This window comes from Dendropsophus ebraccatus, chromosome 11 (assembly GCF_027789765.1).
Source record: "Dendropsophus ebraccatus isolate aDenEbr1 chromosome 11, aDenEbr1.pat, whole genome shotgun sequence".
In the NCBI taxonomy this organism is placed as follows: domain Eukaryota; kingdom Metazoa; phylum Chordata; class Amphibia; order Anura; family Hylidae; genus Dendropsophus; species Dendropsophus ebraccatus.
The window spans coordinates 46,194,419-46,213,858 of NC_091464.1; the positions used below are offsets into that span (position 1 = coordinate 46,194,419).

Consider the following 19,440-nt stretch of genomic DNA (forward strand, 5'->3'; position numbering starts at 1 on the left):
TATTGATGATTATTTTACTATATCATAAACTATGATCAAAATTGACATTAAAATCCTATAACATGCATAATGTGGGATATAAAAGTCAATAGAAAATCTTCCCAGGCAGTTTGACCTACTGTATGTAACGGCAAGTGCAAAAATATGACTTATGTATTATTAAAATCTTCTCAAACTGATAGATGACACTGTCGATTATTGTCAGCAATGAGGAAGTGAGCCATTAGATTTCAGACTTCTTAAGTATTTCCTCAGGGGGCTTTCTGAGACTGCGGCACTTAGCTAGAATTTCTTGGCATAACCAAAGGAAATCAACATCTGGTGAAAAAAAAATAGTATTATAAGCATCACTCTTAGTAAAAAGCTAAAACGTAATTTCTAAAAAATAATCACATGTTAGCACCTCAGGGTGACATATCCATCAATCTGCTGTGATTTGCATGCACAGAGTGTCACCACTAGAAATTACCATCCACAACATTATATTATTCGGCTGCAGATACTACAGAGCTGATTGATAGTGCAGTCAGATAATCTAATCTATCCCAGGATGAGGCCATTGTCATTAACCAGGGCTGTTCTTAATGTAAAATGTATATAACCTTTTACATCCATTCTAGTGGTGACCCTAAAATTTAGACTGACATATTGCACCTAGGATATGAAACATTTCAATCTCTGGCTTCTCAGATCTTTATCCTCCCACGCTATCTGCCAAGATTCACCGCAGTCATATTTCATTGCAGGACACTTTGATAATACAGCATTTCTCATACAACCTATGACATATAGTGCGGCCTATTAAACATTACACAGCTGTATTGAGATTGATGTCTGTTTGAAATCACTTTAAAGCTGGGTTCACACACTGTATACTTCAGGCAGTATTTGGTCCTCAAGTCAGGTCCTCATAGCAACCAAAACCAGGAGTGGATTGAAAACACAGCAAGGATCTGTTCACACAATGTTGAAATTGAGTGGATGGCCGTCATATAACGGTAAATAACTGCCATTATTTCAATATAACAGCCGTTGTTTTAAAATAACAGCAAAAATTTGCCATTAAATGACGGCCATCCACTCAATTACAACATTATGTGAACAGAGCCTTTCTGTGTTTTCAATCCACTCCTGGTTTTGGTTGCTATACAGCCTCACAAATACAGGCTCAAATATACATAGTGTGAACCCAGCCTTAGGCTGTGTTCACACGTGGTATTTCCGGCAGTATTTTTTCAACCAAATCACAGAGTGGGTTGAAAACACAGAAACTGTGAAAATCTTCCTACTTTTTGTTTTGGTTAAAAATGTATTGACCAAAATAATAATATATATATATATATATAGCAACATTGCCCCAGTAGCCAGAATCCTGCTCCACACTGACGAGGGGCAAATACCCCGAAACTGCAGTCTGTGGATGGATGCCTAGCCTTGGTTACCCTTGTCTTATGTCGTTATACTCGCCACAGAGTTAGACTTTGACTCACAGGGGCCACCCTGGTGTTTCCCTATTTAGGTCCTAAAGCTCGCAACAGAGTGAGGACCTGAGGGACTACGTTTCAGGGTGGTTTGGTGCTCTCCCCACTAGGAGGCACCCCTTGGCAATGGGCTTCCTTCTCTGGAGAGAGGGATATCTGGCTATTCCCGTGTTTTGAGACTCGTAACTGAGGCTCCACGGACCCCTTTTTTGCATAATATATATATATATATATATATATATATATATATATATATATATACACACACACACACACACCTGGGAATGCGAATTATCATGATCTGCCGGCAGCTTTCTTTGCAATTGCCCTAGATATGTCCCAAATATGCACTATGAGAGACAAGTCTGAAGACACTGCAGGCCATATCTTGACCAACATATGGTCTGGCATTGTCGTGTTCAAAAACAGCCTCTAGGACAAGTCAGAGAAATGGTTATACCACTGGTTCCATGACGAAATGAATGTGATACCTAAATGTTAATGTAAAATTAGAGGGCTTCAGCTATTGTACATTATGCCATCCCACACCATAATCCGGGGAGTAGGGCCGGCATGACAATTTCACATTTTTCACATTTTTCCATTTTTTATTGATACTTTCTAAGTTTAATGTCTCAAATGTGCTTTAAAAAACAAACAAAAAAGAAAGAAACAAATTAAGAGTTAAGATAAATAAAAATAAGGATTTATTTTGTGTCAATGAACTAAATCTAATATTTTCACTCTTCAAAGTAGTCAATACAACAGCTTTATGCATATATGCATTCTTTCTACAATTATATTCACATATCCATCCTCAAATGCGGACAGAATGTGGACCCACTTATTTCTTTGGCCCCTAGACATATCTATAGGTGTTATGGATCAGTACTGAGCCGTGATCTGGGCAGCAAAAAAAAAAAAAGGCAAGCCATTGTGTGGTCCCTAGTTCCGGCACCTGTTTTATCAATGGGTCCATGCAAATGGGGACTGTTACTGACACACATCTGTAATCCTGTCCGTAGTTGCAGGTCTGCAGTTATGGACAGGATTTCTGATGTTTGAAAGAGGCCTAACAGCAGTAGTGCCGCAGTGGTTCAAACAGTTTCCCCTCTCCCTGCATGATATTGATACATTGAGAAATATTCCATTACAGGGCTTCCCCATCTGTAGGACCGTAATTTATGGGGCATGGGAATAATCCCTTTGTCTCAACACTTAAGACAAATGCTGCATTGAAGGTTCTGTGTCCAGTATTCTGTACAAAATAATGTGCTGACCAGAGGTGAGCAAACCTCCAGCACTTGGGTTAGTCCGAACCCCTTGCATTTGATTACTGGTGCTAAAGAAGTTGGATGCAGCCCATAGGCTGTATCCATGTTTACCAGGACCCCCTAGGGCTGCATCCAAGTTCTTCAGCCCCCGGTAATCAAATGCTACAAATGCTCGAGGTTTGCTCATCTCTAGTGCTGAGCCATCACTGCAATGTTCACACACGGCAGTGGTCATGCAAGAGCAAGGCTCTGTACAGAATTCCTAATATAATGTCTAGTAAGGCTGTATGTTCACTTACAGTTTTCAGTTCTGTTCCTCTAGATATAATTACATCTGTAAAAATTGTGACTGAATTGTTACTGCATGCAGTAAAAAATACTAGTAGATTAGTATCAGGTATTAGTAAAGTAGTAATGATTCCTAAATGTAGGGTATGCTAACACACATCAGATTTATTGCAGAAATTTCCCAAAATTAAACAACTAGCTCTATATGGCACAAACTTTACAAAGTGCATCATAGGTATACCTTGGCAAAAAAAAAAAAAAAGAATGCTGATGTATACTGCAACATACTGGCAGCGGATACATTTAGTTTATTGGCCTGAACATACTCGACTAATAAATGCGGGCCATTTCCATTATATATATATTAATTTATTTTGCAGGACTCAAAAGTGTGGTCTGTTGTGCATTTAAGTTCTGTTAAATTGACATATACCTGTGGGAAATGGTCTAAATGTAGTAACTAGCCATGAAAGTGAAACGATCCACTGCTATTAGGCCTTTTTATATGTTGGCACCTTTTCTTTACAGGATGCCTAAATATACCTATAATATATTGTCTCGATCCTTGGATATTTATACATATACCGAAGACGTATAGTACTAATGGAGTTGTTTCATCAGAATGTTCATGTAGTTTAACAGCCTTCATTAAATTGTGATGAATTTATTGTTCATATTTTTCATGAATATAAACGTCACAAGATGACTTGTATAGCTCTCCAAATAATACTGTTTAGATATCTCGATTTTACTGGACTCTCTTAATTTACATAATTCCATAGTACACAAGATGACTATGTCACCAACTAATACTGGGTGACAGGCAACATCAACCTTTCAAAAGAGTTTGTCTGAATACATTATTCAGTAACATGCCTGGAGAATCAAACCAGTAGATCAGTGATATCTCAGCAGCCTCGCAGGTGGTCTATCACATAGTTGGTTTGCAGCTAAAACCAGCGATATTAACCTCTGGTCATAGTAAAATATTACGTAGTCCTACACGCTATCATTATATATTAGAATGCAGCAAGTTATATTGCTAAGGCAAGAACTTACATCACTACATTAAACAATAAAAAATAAATAAATCCCATAACCATTTTTTTCAACTTCTGTAAGCAGGGCACTATGTAGATTTCATATAACTATAGTATAGTTCCCCCACTCAGATCTTGCTGGAAGGTCATCCTTTTCTGACAGGGGTTGACTTGGGAAACCCTAGCCTAAGTTTAGCATGCACTCACATAAAATAAAAATATAAGCACAATCTTGTATGGTTACACCCCTAGTGGTAAGAAATGGAGCTATACACCAGGTTTGCCTGGGTTAAGAAATAACTCTTTCACAACACTTTGTTAAACCCACCAAAGATTATTATACCAAGGTGTTTTTTGTAAATTTTTTAAAATTTAATTTGTTAACACAATACATTTAGAATGCTTATATATAAAAACAAAAACCAAACAAATTAAATACAACAGTAGATCAAGCAAATAATTATAATGCATTACATCCACTACCCCCCCCCACACCTTTTCCCCCTACCTCTTCCCTCCCTAGATTTTCTCATCTACCAACATCAGTATTAAATCAGTTGTGAAAGAGTTTCTACCAAAAACATATACAATAGGTGTTCCAGGAACTGTTACTACACTTTAGTATTATATAAACAGCAAAATCCTCAGCAACAGTTATCAGACATACATCTCAGTAGCTAATAATACAGGTCTCTGAAATAATTACTCACTACTAGCAACAATAAATCTAGTTTTATACTAGGATTCAGCATGGGTCTGCCATGTTTAAATGGGGTTATCTGATAGGTGCTGAAGATCTATGGGGTAATCCAGAGATCCAAGGAGAGCACTATTGGCGTTAGAGTGTCACAATCATCAGTTGGTTTAGATAGATGCATGTCTTTTCATTGCAATCCCCTTAGACAACACATTTTAGGGTCTCTTAGACCCCTTTTTTAAGTACCAGAGACATCATAACAAACAGTAAAAATTAAGCTGTTTAAAAAGTAAACGCGTGGCAGGAATTAGGGCACAAACACAACATATCAATGTCCAATCTATATAAACCACGGTTCTAGAAATAAAAGGACATATGTAATGCACAAGTATAAAAGACATATTAAAATGGTTTCAGATTACCTCAAGGAAGCCATGAATATCCTAGTGGATACAGAATACTATGAAATAACAGAAGACCCCACATATACTTACCACTTACTGGTATATGCAGCTTTGGTATCTGGTATTCTGTCTGACAAAGAGAAAAAAAAAGATAGTATTCTTCATAATCTGTCCTTAGCATTATTCTGTCATCTACCCAAGATCCATTAAAAATCCCACACACTCTCTTGGTAGACCAATCATTGTCGAGATTTCATCAGTGACCAGCAATATTTCTCATTATGTTGACATTATACTACAGAAATATATCATCACTCTAAATTCCTATCTTAAAGACTTTACCACTCTAGTTAAAGATGAGGACTTTGTTGTATCGTCCCTGGGCCTCCTATGGATCACACTTGATGCCTTAGCCTTATACTTAAACATCCCTCACAACAAAGAGGTTGACTGCATTGCGACAACATTGGAAAACAATACATCCATTCTTAAATTAAAAAAAACCCTTATTACAGACAGTATTGCATTTAATCTTAACCTTAAAGCGTAACTGTCATTTCAGGGTAATTTTTCTGAAAACATTAAATATCAACAGTACAAGCGATTTTAAGAAACTCTGTAATAGGTTTTATGTACTAAAAGAGTTTCCTTCTGTACTGAAAAAGCAATCTCCCAGCCTCCCCCCTCACATCAAATGAAGCAGGATTTCTGTCTCCATTATGTGGCTATGGAGAGGGGAGGGGCTGTTAGGAGTGACTGAGCACGGAGCAGTCCTGCACAGCACAACACCCTGCAATCTTCTCTCAGTAAGTTCATAGATAAGCACTGGCCTTTCTTACCCCAGAATCCTGCGGTTTAGGTGCCCAGAGAGTCTACAAACAGCTGACCTTCATGTCACCTCTTCCTGCTCCCTCATCTCCCTCGGCCCATCCCCCCTTCATAGACTTACAATGGAGAGAGCAGAGCCCGTCTTCACTGGCTTCTCTGTAATGAAGACGTGTTTGCCTGATAATGCACAGATAAGAAGTCAGGGGGGAGGCTGGGAGATTGCTTCTTGAGTACAGAAGGAGGCTTTTTTGGCTGATGAAACCTATTACAGAGTTTCTTAAAATCGCTTATACTACTGATTTCTGCAATAAAAAAAAACATGACAGTTACGCTTTAAAGCCTTTGGTTTTGAGTGTGTACAGGCATACGAAAGGGACAGCGATGGGGACACATTTCTCACTGAGTTACCCTAACCACTAGATGGGTACCTTTGAAGAACTATTTATCTACCATACTATCTGGTCTGACAATATCCTTTTCCACAAGAGGTACATTAAAGACCTAATTTTTGTCTTGAGGGGGTCCATAAACAAGGCCAAAAACTTTGTTGCACATCTCATGGATAATACATGGGGATTAAGCTTCACTGCGACTTATTCCAACATTAAAATTGAAAACCTAGATCTAGACATATCTATAGAGGATCAGCAAACTGTGACTAAAACCTACTTGAAAAAAGGGGACAACAACAGCTATCTGGACTATGGCAACACTCATTCAAAGAAATGGAAGGATAACAATTCCTTTAGTCAGTTCAAGTGCTTTAGAAAAAAAAACCCACAAAGTGACATCCTCAGGTCTTGATTTTAAGCTAAGGGGTAACCCGAAGAAGTAGTCCAAGCAGCTTTTAAAGGAGAAGATGTCCTTACCCAAGAAGAATGGCTGAGATCCAAAAATATGACACAAGACTCTACAGAAATTACAGTTTTTCATTTATAACCACCTACAATTCTGGGCTCAAACTTATAAAAGAAGCCTTTACCAAAGACTGGGTAGTCATCCTCAGCGATCGCATCTCTGTTAATGGTGGAATTGTCAGGTCTGGTATGGCGATGTTACTCAGACACAGTGGGGTGGAAATTTGTTTATGTTTTAAGCAGTTAAAACCATAAAAAACACAATTCCGACAATGTTTCTACAGGGGGGGGGGGGTACAGCAGTTTTGTTTCAGTCTTTTAATCTATAAATCTGGTTACGTTTTTTGTGCCTAATAAATATTTCAATTACAATTTATTCATTTATCTATTCAATTACTAGTTGCCTGCCGGTCATATGATGTCACTTTTATTGATTCCACAGGATGCATTTTCTGTAATTTTTATCTATTGACTACCTAAGAGATTTTATTGTCTTTTATACTTGTGCATTACATATGTCTTTTTTATTTGTAATACAGTGGTGCCTTGAATTAAGAGCATTATTTGTTCCAGGACTGTGCTTGTAATCCAAATTCACTCTTAAACCAAAGCAAATTTTCCCATAAGAAAGCATTGAAATGTGGACAATTGATTCCACACCCCAAAAAAATCATTTTTTATTCTGAAGAACATTGTCACAAATTGCGCCGGACGTAGGTAGGGAACAGAACGAGACAGTGAGCCCTAACCACTAGAACCCACCTTCTGACCCTACCTACTTGCCTCAACGGCCCTAAACGTCCGTGGACAACCACGGTGTCAGTCCCTGTCCTACACCAGGTGATACACAAAACAAGACAGACGAAACAAACACAATAATGCAAAGTCTACGGTCCGGGTCAGCAACGGCGGTCAGCGAGGTACAAAAACGTAAGGCAGAAGAAGAGTCAGAGACAGGCAAGGAGGTCAGGGCAGGCAGCAGACAAAGCAGGTTGGAAGATCAAGCAATAGGTCAGGCAACAGAAGTAACAGAACCAGGAGAGTTGAAGCGCTTAGCTGAGTAACACTCAATAGCCAGCAGGGAAATGAAGAGCCTGCTGCTTTTTTATCTGGAATCAGGGACTGGGTCCAGCACTTGATTGGATCAGCCCTGATCCCAGCACCCAGCTCAGCTGGACAGGTCTATAAGGAGTAACCCCTGCACTGCCAGAGTGTAACAGGCAATGCGGGTGTGGCTGGGAAACTAAGACAGCATTCAGACAGAACTGCAAACAAAAAACAACCAGAGGCTCAGCGCTTCCTCGGTCGCCCAGCACGGACCGAGGAGCGCAAAGTCACATTCCTGACAGTACCCCTCCTCTTATGAGGGGCCTCAGGACCCTTATTTAAAGGACCCGGTTTAGAGGGGTTATGGTCATGAAACTTCCGGAAGAGACGTGGGGCATGTATATCCTTACTGGCAACCCACATATTTTCTTCAGGACCATATCCCTTCCACTGGACAAGATATTGGATGGAATTTTGAATTTGACGAGAGTCCAATATCCTGTGCACTTCAAACTCCAGCTCCCCCTGGATGACCAGAGGAGCAGGGAGGACTGAAGGAAGCACAGGATTAACATATTTTTTGAGAAGAGACTTATGAAATACATTGTGAATTCTCATAGACCCAGGTAATCGTAATCTGAATGAAACAGGATTAATGATCTCTGTGATAACGTACGGACCAATGTACTTGGGTGCTAGTTTACCAGAGGGAACCTTCAATTTCAAGTTCTTAGTTGAGAGCCATACCTTTTCTCCTATACCGTAATCTGGGCCAGATATGCGTCTTTTGTTTGCCTGTTTCTTAGCTGTCTCTTGGGCTTTGACCAAGTTCTGAAGAGCTTGGGCCCAAACTGTGCACAGTTTAGAATAAATACCTTCGGCCGAAGGGTTTACGGACTCTGACGCATGTACAGAAGAATATCTGGGATTAAAGCCATAATTACAATAAAATGGCGACATCTTGAGTGACTGATTTTCACGATTATTTAGAGCAAATTCCGCTAAGGATAGAAACTCTCTCCATTTATCTTGGCTCCCTGCAACAAAACACCTCAAAAATTGTTCCAGAGATTGGTTCACCCTTTCTGTCTGGCCATTAGATTGTGGGTGAAAAGCCGACGAAAAGGATAATGAGATGCCCAGCCGACCACAAAATTCTCTCCAAAATCTGGAGACAAATTGTACCCCCGTCAGAAACTACATTTTCTGGAACACCATGCAAACGTAAGATATGGTTTATGAACAATGTAGCCAAGGTACGAGCATTAGGGAGCTTACGCAGGGGAATAAGGTGACACATCTTAGAAAATCTGTCAACAACCACCCAAATGACTGTTTTACCCTTAGAGGGTGGCAAATCGGTAATAAAATCCATAGAAATATGAGTCCAAGGTCTGGTAGGGACCGGAAGGGGATGGAGGAGACCTTCAGGTAGTCTACGCAGAACCTTGGATCTGGCGCAAGTTTCACAGGCGTCGACAAATGATTTGACATCTCTTGCCAATGAAGGCCACTAATAATGCCGTGAGAGTAAGTACTTAGTACCTGCAATTCCCGGGTGACCAGCCAACACAGAATTATGAATCTCCTCCAAAACCTTAAGGCGAAGGTTTGGAGGAACAAACAGTTTAGACTCAGGAGTGTTCCGGGGAGGCAGAGACTGAGATTCCGCAATCCGAGCTGCCAGATCGGGTTGCAAAGTGGCCACCACCACTCCGGGTGACAGGATGGTCTCTGGTTGCTCCCTGGGAACCGTGTCGATGTCAAAGCTGCGCGATAAGGCGTCAGCTTTAACATTTTTAGACCCAGGTCGAAAAGAAATTTCAAAATTAAATTGTGTAAAGAACAAAGCCCATCTGGCCTAACGAGGAGTGAGACGTTTGGCTTTATCCAGATATATCAGATTCTTATGATCTGTTAACACCTTAATTCTATGTTTAGCCCCTTCCAGAAAATGTCTCCATTCATCAAAGGCTAATTTAATGGCCAGAAGTTCCCTGTTACCTATGTCATAGTTGCTTTCGGCTTTGGAGAACTTCCTAGAAAAGTAGGCTATGGGTCTGAGGTTGGTGAGGGTCTCTGAACCTTGTGAGAGAACTGCTCCTACCCCAACCTCAGATGCGTCAACTTCAATGACAAAGGGTTGTTCAAAGTCAGGCTGAGTTAACACAGGAGCTTCCGCAAAACACCTCTTAAGCTTGTCAAATGCCAGGATAGCCTCAGGACTCCAATTAACCAGGTCTGCCCCCTTTTTGGTTAGATCAGTTAATGGTTTAGCAATAACAGAAAAACCCTTGATGAACTTTCTATAGTAATTGGCGAATCCCAGGAACCTTTGTAGGGCCTTAAGGCTACTGGGTCGCTCCCAATTTTCAATGGCTGTCACTTTAAGGAGATCCATACAAAATGAGTTGGAGGTGATCTTATACCCTAAGAATGAGACCTCCTGTATCCAAACTGGCATTTTGACAGCTTGGCGCAGAGGTGATTTTGCCTTAGCAATTCTAACACAGTACGAACATGCTGAACATGAGAGCACCAATCAGGAGAAAATATCAAAATATCATCTAGATATACCACCAAAAAACGACCCAGATGTTCACGGAACACGTCATTAACAAAATGTTGGAAGACTGCCGGAGCATTACATAATCCAAAGGGCATAACGAGGTATTCGAAATGTCCCTCAGGAGTATTAAAGGCAGTCTTCCACTCGTCTCCCTCCTTTACTCTTATTAGGTTGTATGCTCCCCGCAAATCAATCTTAGAGAACCATTTGGCTCCCACAATTTGGTTAAACAAGTCTGGAATGAGAGGCAGAGGGTGTTGATTTTTCACGGTGATCTTATTCAATTCTCGATAATCAATACAGGGGCGTAGACCACCATCTTTTTTACCCACAAAAAAGAATCCCGCCCCCATGGGAGAAGAGGAGGGACGGATGAGACCTTTACGCAAGCTATCCTTGATATAATCTCGCATAGCCTCTCTTTCTGGACAGGACAAATTAAATATTCTACCCTTAGGGTACTTAGACCCTGGTATCAAGTCAATAGTGCAATCATAGGGACGATGGGGAGGTAATCCATCCACCGATCTCTCATCAAACACATCAGCATAATCAAGCAGAAACTCCGGAATCTCCCCATCATCAGAAGAACATTCAGCAAGCGACAAAGAAATACAATGAGGAGCACACTCTGGTCCCCATCGAACCAGTTCCCTGTTGGGCCAGTCAAACACGGGGTTATGCTGGTCCAACCAGGGTAACCCCAGAATAATATCAGCAGACAAATTTTCCATAAGCAAAAAGTCAAGCTTTTCAAAATGAACTGATCCCACCTTTACCTCAAGATGGGGGGTAATGTAGCGTATATTACCCTGAGCAAAAGGGGCAGAGTCCGCTCCAGTCACATTCAACGGACATTTAAGCTGAAGCGGACATGCCCCCAGACCAGACCAGAAAACAGTATTAATAAAGTTAGCAGAAGCCCCAGAGTCAACCTGGGCATATCCAGAGATAAATTTATCTCCCAAAGTCAAAGAAATAGGCAACAACAACTTCTTTTTCTTGTCGAAGGTTACCTGTGCACCTGAATGACCCCCTCGATAATCATTCAGGCGCTGAAGTTTTCCGGCGGTGAACCAGGTCCTGCGGAGGGGACACAGGAGAGGAAGAAGAAGGTTAAGAAGGTAAGGTCAAAGGACATGAACCAGAAGGGAATTTAGACGTGTCTCTCTCTTTTCGTCTGTCCCGCATACGCCTATCTACCCGTATGGCTAAGGTCATAGTTTCCTCCAGAGTCTCAGGATTAGGATAGGCTACTAACAAGTCCTTCAGTTGGTCAGACAAGCCCGCACGAAACTGAAAACGCAGAGCTGGGTCATTCCAAGCAGAGAGTACACACCACTGCCTAAAGTCAGCACAGTATTCTTCCACTGGTCTCTTACCCTGTCTGAGTGTCGTCAATTGGCGCTCTGCCTCTGCTGCTCGGTCTGGGTCATCATACAGAAGGCCCAAGGCTGAAAAAAATCTGTCAACGGTCATTAAATCAGGGGAGTCAGAATGTAGTGAGAATGCCCATTCTTGGGGTGGGCCCTGCAGCAGGGACATAATAATGCCCACCCTCTGGGTCTCATCTCCGGAGGAGCGGGGACGTAGCCGAAAAAATAACCTGCACTCCTCCCGAAAGGTCCGGAAATTTTTCCTGTCCCCCTTAAATTTCTCAGGGAGCTGCACTGGGGGTTCAGGAGCCTGCAGGGGGGTCAGACACATCTGCCTGGGCAAGGACTCTTGTTCCTGCACACGCTCAGCAAGGGTCTGAACCAACGTATTCAGACCCTGCATCTGGGTCACCAGGGTGTTCATAGGGTCCATGATGCAGGTGACCCAAAAATCTTCTTTCAGGCTGGCTATTCTGTCACAAATTGCGCCGGACGTAGGTAGGGAACAGAACGAGACAGCGAGCCCTAACCACTAGAACCCACCTTCTGACCCTACCTACTTGCCTCAACGGCCCTAAACGGCCGTGGACAACCACGGTGTCAGTCCCTGTCCTACACCAGGTGGTACACAAAACAAGACAGACGAAACAAACACAATAATGCAAAGTCTACGGTCCGGGTCAGCAACGGCGGTCAGCGAGGTACAAAAACGTAAGGCAGAAGAAGAGTCAGAGACAGGCAAGGAGGTCAGGGCAGGCAGCAGACAAAGCAGGTTGGAAGATCAAGCAATAGGTCAGGCAACAGAAGTAACAGAACCAGGAGAGCTGAAGCGCTTAGCTGAGTAACACTCAATAGCCAGCAGGGAAATGAAGAGCCTGCTGCTTTTTTATCTGGAATCAGGGACTGGGTCCAGCACTTGATTGGATCAGCCCTGATCCCAGCACCCAGCTCAGCTGGACAGGTCTATAAGGAGTAACCCCTGCACTGCCAGAGTGTAACAGGCAATGCGGGTGTGGCTGGGAAACTAAGACAGTATTCAGACAGGACTGCAAACAAAAAACAACCAGAGGCTCAGCGCTTCCTCGGTCGCCCAGCACGGACCGAGGAGCGCAAAGTCACATTCCTGACAAACATGTAGAACAGATGAAACAAACATTTAGAAACAGCTGAATATGTCATATTATAAGTTATTGTACAGTATGGCAAACAGCATGTGGAGTATAATGTATAGTAAGTGCATAAAACTGAAAAACAGCAGCAGTTTGTAGATACAGGATGGAACTGGAGATCCCCATAATGCAGTAGTGTAGTACAACAGGCTAGAGTAGAGAAGCAGGGCTGCTGTCAGAGGGCTGTGTGGTCACATGACAGCAATGGGGAAGGGGGTGTGTTCAGCATGGAACAATAAGGAAGTGAGAATCATAGAGCTGTGCAGGAGTATAGTAACAGAAACCTCTCTATACAGCAGTGTAAATGGCTAAGTGTATAGCAGTAATAGAGAGGATGGGAAACACAAGGACTGACAGCGACTGCAGGGAGCATGAAGGTATGAGCAGGGCATATGTGAGCACAGTATATAGCAGCACTCTCTGTCCAGCTGTCCAGGTTACAGCTATGGAGAGATTACCTCCACAGTCCTGTCCCCTGATGTAAGCCCCAGCCTGAAGTGGATCTGCTATGATTTGGAAGGAGAGGGAGACTTCCTGGGTCAGAGTACAGTGCTGTAGACCCCGCTATGCAGACCATGCCTCTCCCCCACTCCCCCTTCCACCCAGTACATGGAGCTCTTAAACCAAAGCAATGCTCTTAAACAAAGTAACAAATCTGAAAAACTGTGAGCTCTTCTTGCAAAATAGATTGGACATGGAGGAGCCCCACTCTGTTTTTACTGTTTATTATGATGTTTCTGGTACTTGAAAAAGAGGTCTAAAAGCTCTGAAAAGCATTTTCTACTGAGACTGTAAGAGACCTACATCCATCTGAACAGACTGATGACTGTAACACTCTAGTGCCGATGATGCTCTCATAGATCAGCACCGATCAGATTATCTCTTTTCCCAACATCTCGTGGCTACAGATCCCGGCGGACTAGGGGCCTAACTAGAAATGGCTAGGCCCCATAGCAACCTACCCCCTCCCACTTCCAAACTGGCCCCTAAGCCATTAAGTCTACCTGCAAGTTCTCATCAGGAGTGTTTGGAGTTAAAGGGACATTTGCAGAACCCTGGAGCCCTGCTTGGCCACCTGGTGGTTAGTATGATCTGCCAGCTATGACAAATCACTCCCTGAGTGATACTTCAGAGGAATATTTGCTGTCACCTTGTATAGTGTCCAAGTGGACACTATACACACTTTGACTTGCTAGTTTGTAAGTACTACTCCTGAGTGCTAGCAGCTGCTGACCGGCACAACATTGTATAAGGAAGGCCAGCTCTTGGTTTATACAAGTAGAGATGAGGCTAGTCCATAACCACCCACAGACTAGGTTAACATACAATTTTTTATGTGGGCAATTACATGGATGTAGCATCAAATGCTCGGAAAAGCAAAAAGAGAGGGGGAAAGAGAGGGGTTTTATAAAGCGGCATACAGCTTGTGAGCAGCAGGCATCCCCTCTGCTGAGGGTACTGTGCTGGTTGTCAGGCCCACTGCAGAAGTTAGTTTCTGTTATAGTCATTTTCATATAGAGCATGTACATTGGGTATTTTCCCCCATAAGGTCATAAGAGACTTTTTTAATGGGATTTGAACTCTACACTCTCCTCTGAAAATGTGGCTGACATATTAGTCCCAGTTACAGCGGGAATACAGGCCCCCAACACTCACTGGAAGACCTCTTGTGGATATTCAGCATCCAGGGATTACATTATCTGCCAGGATGGGACTTAGGAAGTCTTACTGCTCATGCAGTGCCATATACAGTCATGGCCAAAAGTTTTGCAAATTATACAAATATTAATTTTTACAAAGTCTACTGCTTCAGTTTTTAAAATGGCAATTTGCATATACTCCAGAATGTTATAAAGAGTGATCAGCTTAACCACAATTACTTGCAAAGTCAATATTTGCCTAGAAAATGAACTTTATCCCCCAAAACACATTTCAATATCATTGCAGCCCTGCCTTAAAAGGACCTGCTAACATCGTTTCAGTGATTGCTCCATTAACACAGTTGTGGGTGTTGATGAGGACAGGGCTGGAGATCAATCTGTCATGATTAAGAATGACACCACTGGACACTTTAAAAGGAGGCTGGTGCTTGGCATCATTGTTTCTCTTCTGTTAACCATGGATATCTCTAAAGAAACACGTGCAGTCGTCATTGCACTGCACAAAAATGGCCTAACAGGGAAGAGTATCGCAGCTAGAAAGATTGCACCTCAGTCAACAATCTATTGCATCATCAAGAACTTCAAGGAGAGAGGTTCCATTGTTGCCAAAAAGGCTCCAGGGCGCCCAAGAAAGACAAGCAAGCGCCAGGACCGTCTCTTAAAAGTGTTTCAGCTGCGGGATCGGGCTACCAGCAGTGCAGAGCTTGCTGAGGAATGGCAGCAGGCAGATGTGAGGGCATCTGCACTGTGCACTGTGAGGCGGAGACTCTTGAAGCAAGGCCTGGTCTCAAGGAGGGAAGCAACTTCTCTCCAGAAAAAACATCAGGGACAGACTGATAATCTGCAAAAGGTACAGGGAGTAGACTGCTGAGGACTGGGGTAAAGTGATTGTAATGGCCGGTATATATTGTCAGGCGTCTATAGGTATATTGTTGCCATTGGCAACCCTGAACTGTCTGTATTGGGGCCTATGTATTTGTGTCTTTTCCTTGCCTCTCTTGTGGTAATGTATTAAATGAGCATTGTTTTCTGTCATGTATTTGTTTGTTTAATATGCTGTTATGTATTGACCTTTAGTGGTACAAGTGTTATTACAGTTTCCATAGCAACCCACTTGGAGAATATTTATTGGTCAATTTATATGTTTGTAAACAAGTGTTGAGCTTGATCAGTACTCCTCCCATGCAACCTATCAGACTCTAGTGATTGGCCAGGGGAAAGCTGGCTCCGCCCACCTTCTACCCAGAGGGCTGTGCAGTCTTGACAGTTAGTAGTCTGGCATTGCCAGAATCACATCTAACCTCCCTGCATCACCTCAGTAATCCTGTCAGACTTGATACCCAATCTCCTAACCAGGTTCCAGGCAGCCATAAGGATTAATACGTGTCCTCAAAGTCTCAGCAGGAAGTTCTCTGTATTTATTAGTGCCTGCTGTCGGATTGGTGAAGTGATAGAGGGTCTCCCATTCACTGTCCATATCTTCCTGCCTCTCAAGTCAGTGTGTTCATGCGTCTTCCACCTGCTTGCCAGTGTGCGTTGACAGCTTCAAGTCTCTTCAGTAACTTCAAGTACCTATTTACACGTACCTTATAAAGGCTGGAAACCGCAAAGTCCCTGGAACAGGTCTGTCTACTTGAAATCCTATCTATCTATCAAGTCTAAGTTAGGCTGGGTTCACACTGCGTTTTTGCAATCCGTTTTTTCATCCGTTTTTTGAAATATTCCCCCCGTGTGTATGCTGAGAGGAGAAGGACCCCGGCACCCTCGTACCCCATCGTGACAGGAAGGTTCCAGAAGGTGAGCCCTAAGGTTGCACTACACCACCCAGCAACAAACCCTCAGCATATTACAGTACATCGCATCATTTTCTCTGATGAATCCCCTTTCCGATTGTTTGGGACATCTGGAAAACTGCTTTTTCGGAGAAGACGAGGTAAGCGCTACCACCAGTCTTGTCTCATGCCAACTGTAAAGCATCCTGAAACCATTCATGTGTGGGGTTGCTTCTGAGCCAAGGGAATCGGCTCTCTCACAGTCTTGCCTAAAAACACAGCCATGAATAAAGAATGGTACCATAATGTCCTCCAAGAGCAACCGTTCTCCCAACCGTCCAAGAGCAGTTTGGCGATCAATAATGCCTTTTCCAGCATGATGGAGCACCTTGCCATAAAGCAAAGGTGATAACTAAATGGCTCAGGGAACAAAACATAGAGATTTTGGGTCCATGGCCTGGAAACTCCCCAGATCTTAATCCCATTGAGAACTTGTGGTCAATCATCAAGAGACGGGTGGACAAACAAAAACCAACAAATTCTGACAAAATGCAAGCATTGATTGTGCAAGAATGGACTGCTATCAGTCAGGATTTGGTCCAGAAGTTAGTTGAGAGCATGCCAGGGAGAATTGCAGAGGTCCTGAAGAAGAAGGGTCAACACTGCAAATATTGACTTGCTGCATTAACGCATTCTAACTGTCAATATAAGCTTTTGTTACTCATAATATGATTGCAATTATATTTCTGTATGTGATAAAAACATCTGACAAACACACATTAAAACCAGAGGGCAGCAGATCATGTGAAAATATATTTGTGTCATTCTCAAAACTTTTGGCCATGACTGTATACAGAGTTTGAGAAGTCAGGGACAGTACTCACTGTATATACTGACAGCAGCTCCCTCTGTACCTCATAGAGCTAAAATCAGACTCCCCTCTTCCAAGTAGTGCTGCCCTGCTTTGTGGGGACTCTGTTAATAAAATGGCCAACGTGGAGAATCATGTGACCATGCCCGGCTTCAGTGTCCACCACTGAGCCTGTATATGCCTATGGTGGACACTGGGGGGGTCACATGCTCCTCCATGTTGGCCATCTTATGAACAGAGGGGAAGCACAGCCTGCCTGTGCATTATAATATATAATGTATAATAATTTGCAAACAGTGAACGTTGTTTTTCAGTTGTTCACACGCACTTTTTCTTTTTCACCGTCCTTTCACAGTCTTTACTATTAAATTCAACGGACTTTTCAATGTGATAATAAAATGGTGCGATGTCGCAACCATGTGCAGGATATGCTGCAGATCTGACGTCGCAGACTCACAGGATTTATTCTACAGTTATCGCCAGTAGCGGATTATAATAGGTAGCCCGGGGCCCTGAGCTCCTGGGGGGCCCATGGCCACCCAAAAAGAATCATACTTTAAGTGGTGTATTGTCTTCTGGCTACAGTTCTGTCATGATTTGCAAAAAAAAAACAAAAAAAAAAAAACCCCACTGCTTTTTTACCACAATTTTGCACAAATCTGAGCATCATGACATTATCTATCCTGTACTATTTGTACTATGAACACCCCGCTAGTGCTGCCATAGTTACAGTGGGGCTGGGGTGCCCTGGCCTGCTGACGATCCCATATGTGTGAATAGACCTTTACAAAAAAAAAATGTACACATATTAGTTATCCCCATACCCTGTGCTATAGAATTGTGTCCTGCGGGCTGAACTCTTAGTTAATGTAGCCCATCCTGCATCACCACCAAAATAAAAAACAAAAGCAAAAACTAACAACCCCTGAAGGTAACAAGATCGTTAGGTTATAAGTATATAAAGAAAACCCATGTCATATACAGGGCTAGTAATATGATACAAGCTATGGATGTTGGAAGATGGGGTTGCAGCTGACAAGGGGTTAACTCTGTCCAGAAACTACAATGTGACTATAGCCAGGAACAACCTAACCTGTTTAGTAGCAGAGCTGCTTTGTGTTGCACTGTGCAAGGACAGGTTATATTACAAGCTGTTATTACACCACTGCGTCACTAGGTGGCGTCTCCTGCTTGTTTACGTGAGCTGAACACAGCGAGAAAGAAGGAAATACCGGCGTCCTCCTTACCGGAAGGTAACGAATCCTTCAGCTACTGTAAGACCTGTATGACTGAGACTGTAAGGAAGTGCTGGCCGTGGTATTATAGCATTAGCGCAGACTGCCGCCCTGTCTGCTGTGTCCTACACGGCACACTGTAACCTATGTTATCACGTGACCGAGCCTGCCGGGCGCTTGTTGGCAGCCGCTCTGACGTCATGCTGTTTGGAGGACAGTGGGAGGAGCTCAGCAGTGACGTAACAGAAAGCCTAATTGCCTATTTTATTGTTTACTTAAGTCTAGCACGAGGTCAGTTGTATTCTGCAGTGGGATTTCACCTTATAAAAAAGAGGGACAGTCTGTTTTATGGGATAAGCGAGATTCATCTTGAAATTCCTGTTCACACCTTGCGTTTGAGCAGTGTATGGTAGGCAGGTTATAGACTAGTGTCATTTAGATACATTTTTGCATGTGTGCAGGCTGGAGCCACATGAGGGTCCCTTCACTTTTGCACAAGAATGAATATATATATATATGTATATATATATATATATATATATATATATATATATTTTTTTTTTTTTTGGGGGGGGGGTATAATCAATTAGGCAATTTTGTTGATTGCGTATACAGTACAGTGCAATACTACACTTTAGCGTTATACTAGCGATCACATGATGGCCTCTCTTACATTTACTTTCCTAGAGGCTGCATCTCCAGAGGCACAAGCGTATTGTAGAGAGTGACATGTGAGGACGCAGGGGGGGCTGAAGTAATCCAGGCAGCTTTAGGACACTAAAATAAAAATTAAAAAAATTAATCTAAAAATCGATCAATAAATAAATAATTCTGTGCATCAGAATAAAGGCACTGAAATATAAAACCTCCT

The 19,440-nt window shown here is 42.5% G+C and overlaps 1 protein-coding gene and 2 long non-coding RNA genes across 6 annotated transcripts in view; 1 reads left to right on the forward strand and 2 right to left on the reverse strand.

Moving 5' to 3' along the window:
* LOC138767554 (uncharacterized) lies at nt 1-18,753 on the reverse strand. The gene is made up of 3 exons (XR_011358811.1): nt 18,582-18,753; nt 5,275-5,314; nt 1-318 (listed from the first exon to the last, which is right to left on the reverse strand). It is a non-coding gene; the product is annotated as an uncharacterized lncRNA (long non-coding RNA).
* Nucleotides 18,492-19,440, forward strand: part of LYRM9 (LYR motif containing 9) — a 12,188-nt gene continuing 11,239 nt past the window's right edge. Inside the window, exon 1 of one of the 4 annotated variants that reach the window (XM_069945120.1) lies at nt 18,492-18,587. The gene's annotated coding sequence lies outside the window, so the exon portion shown is untranslated. The other 3 variants (XM_069945124.1, XM_069945122.1, XM_069945123.1) reach the window with 3 other exon arrangements.
* The window catches only part of LOC138767553 (uncharacterized), a 48,110-nt gene continuing 47,921 nt past the window's right edge, over nt 19,252-19,440 (reverse strand). Inside the window, exon 3 of the long non-coding RNA XR_011358810.1 lies at nt 19,252-19,346. This is a non-coding gene — a long non-coding RNA (uncharacterized lncRNA). The remainder of the gene's footprint in view (nt 19,347-19,440) is intronic.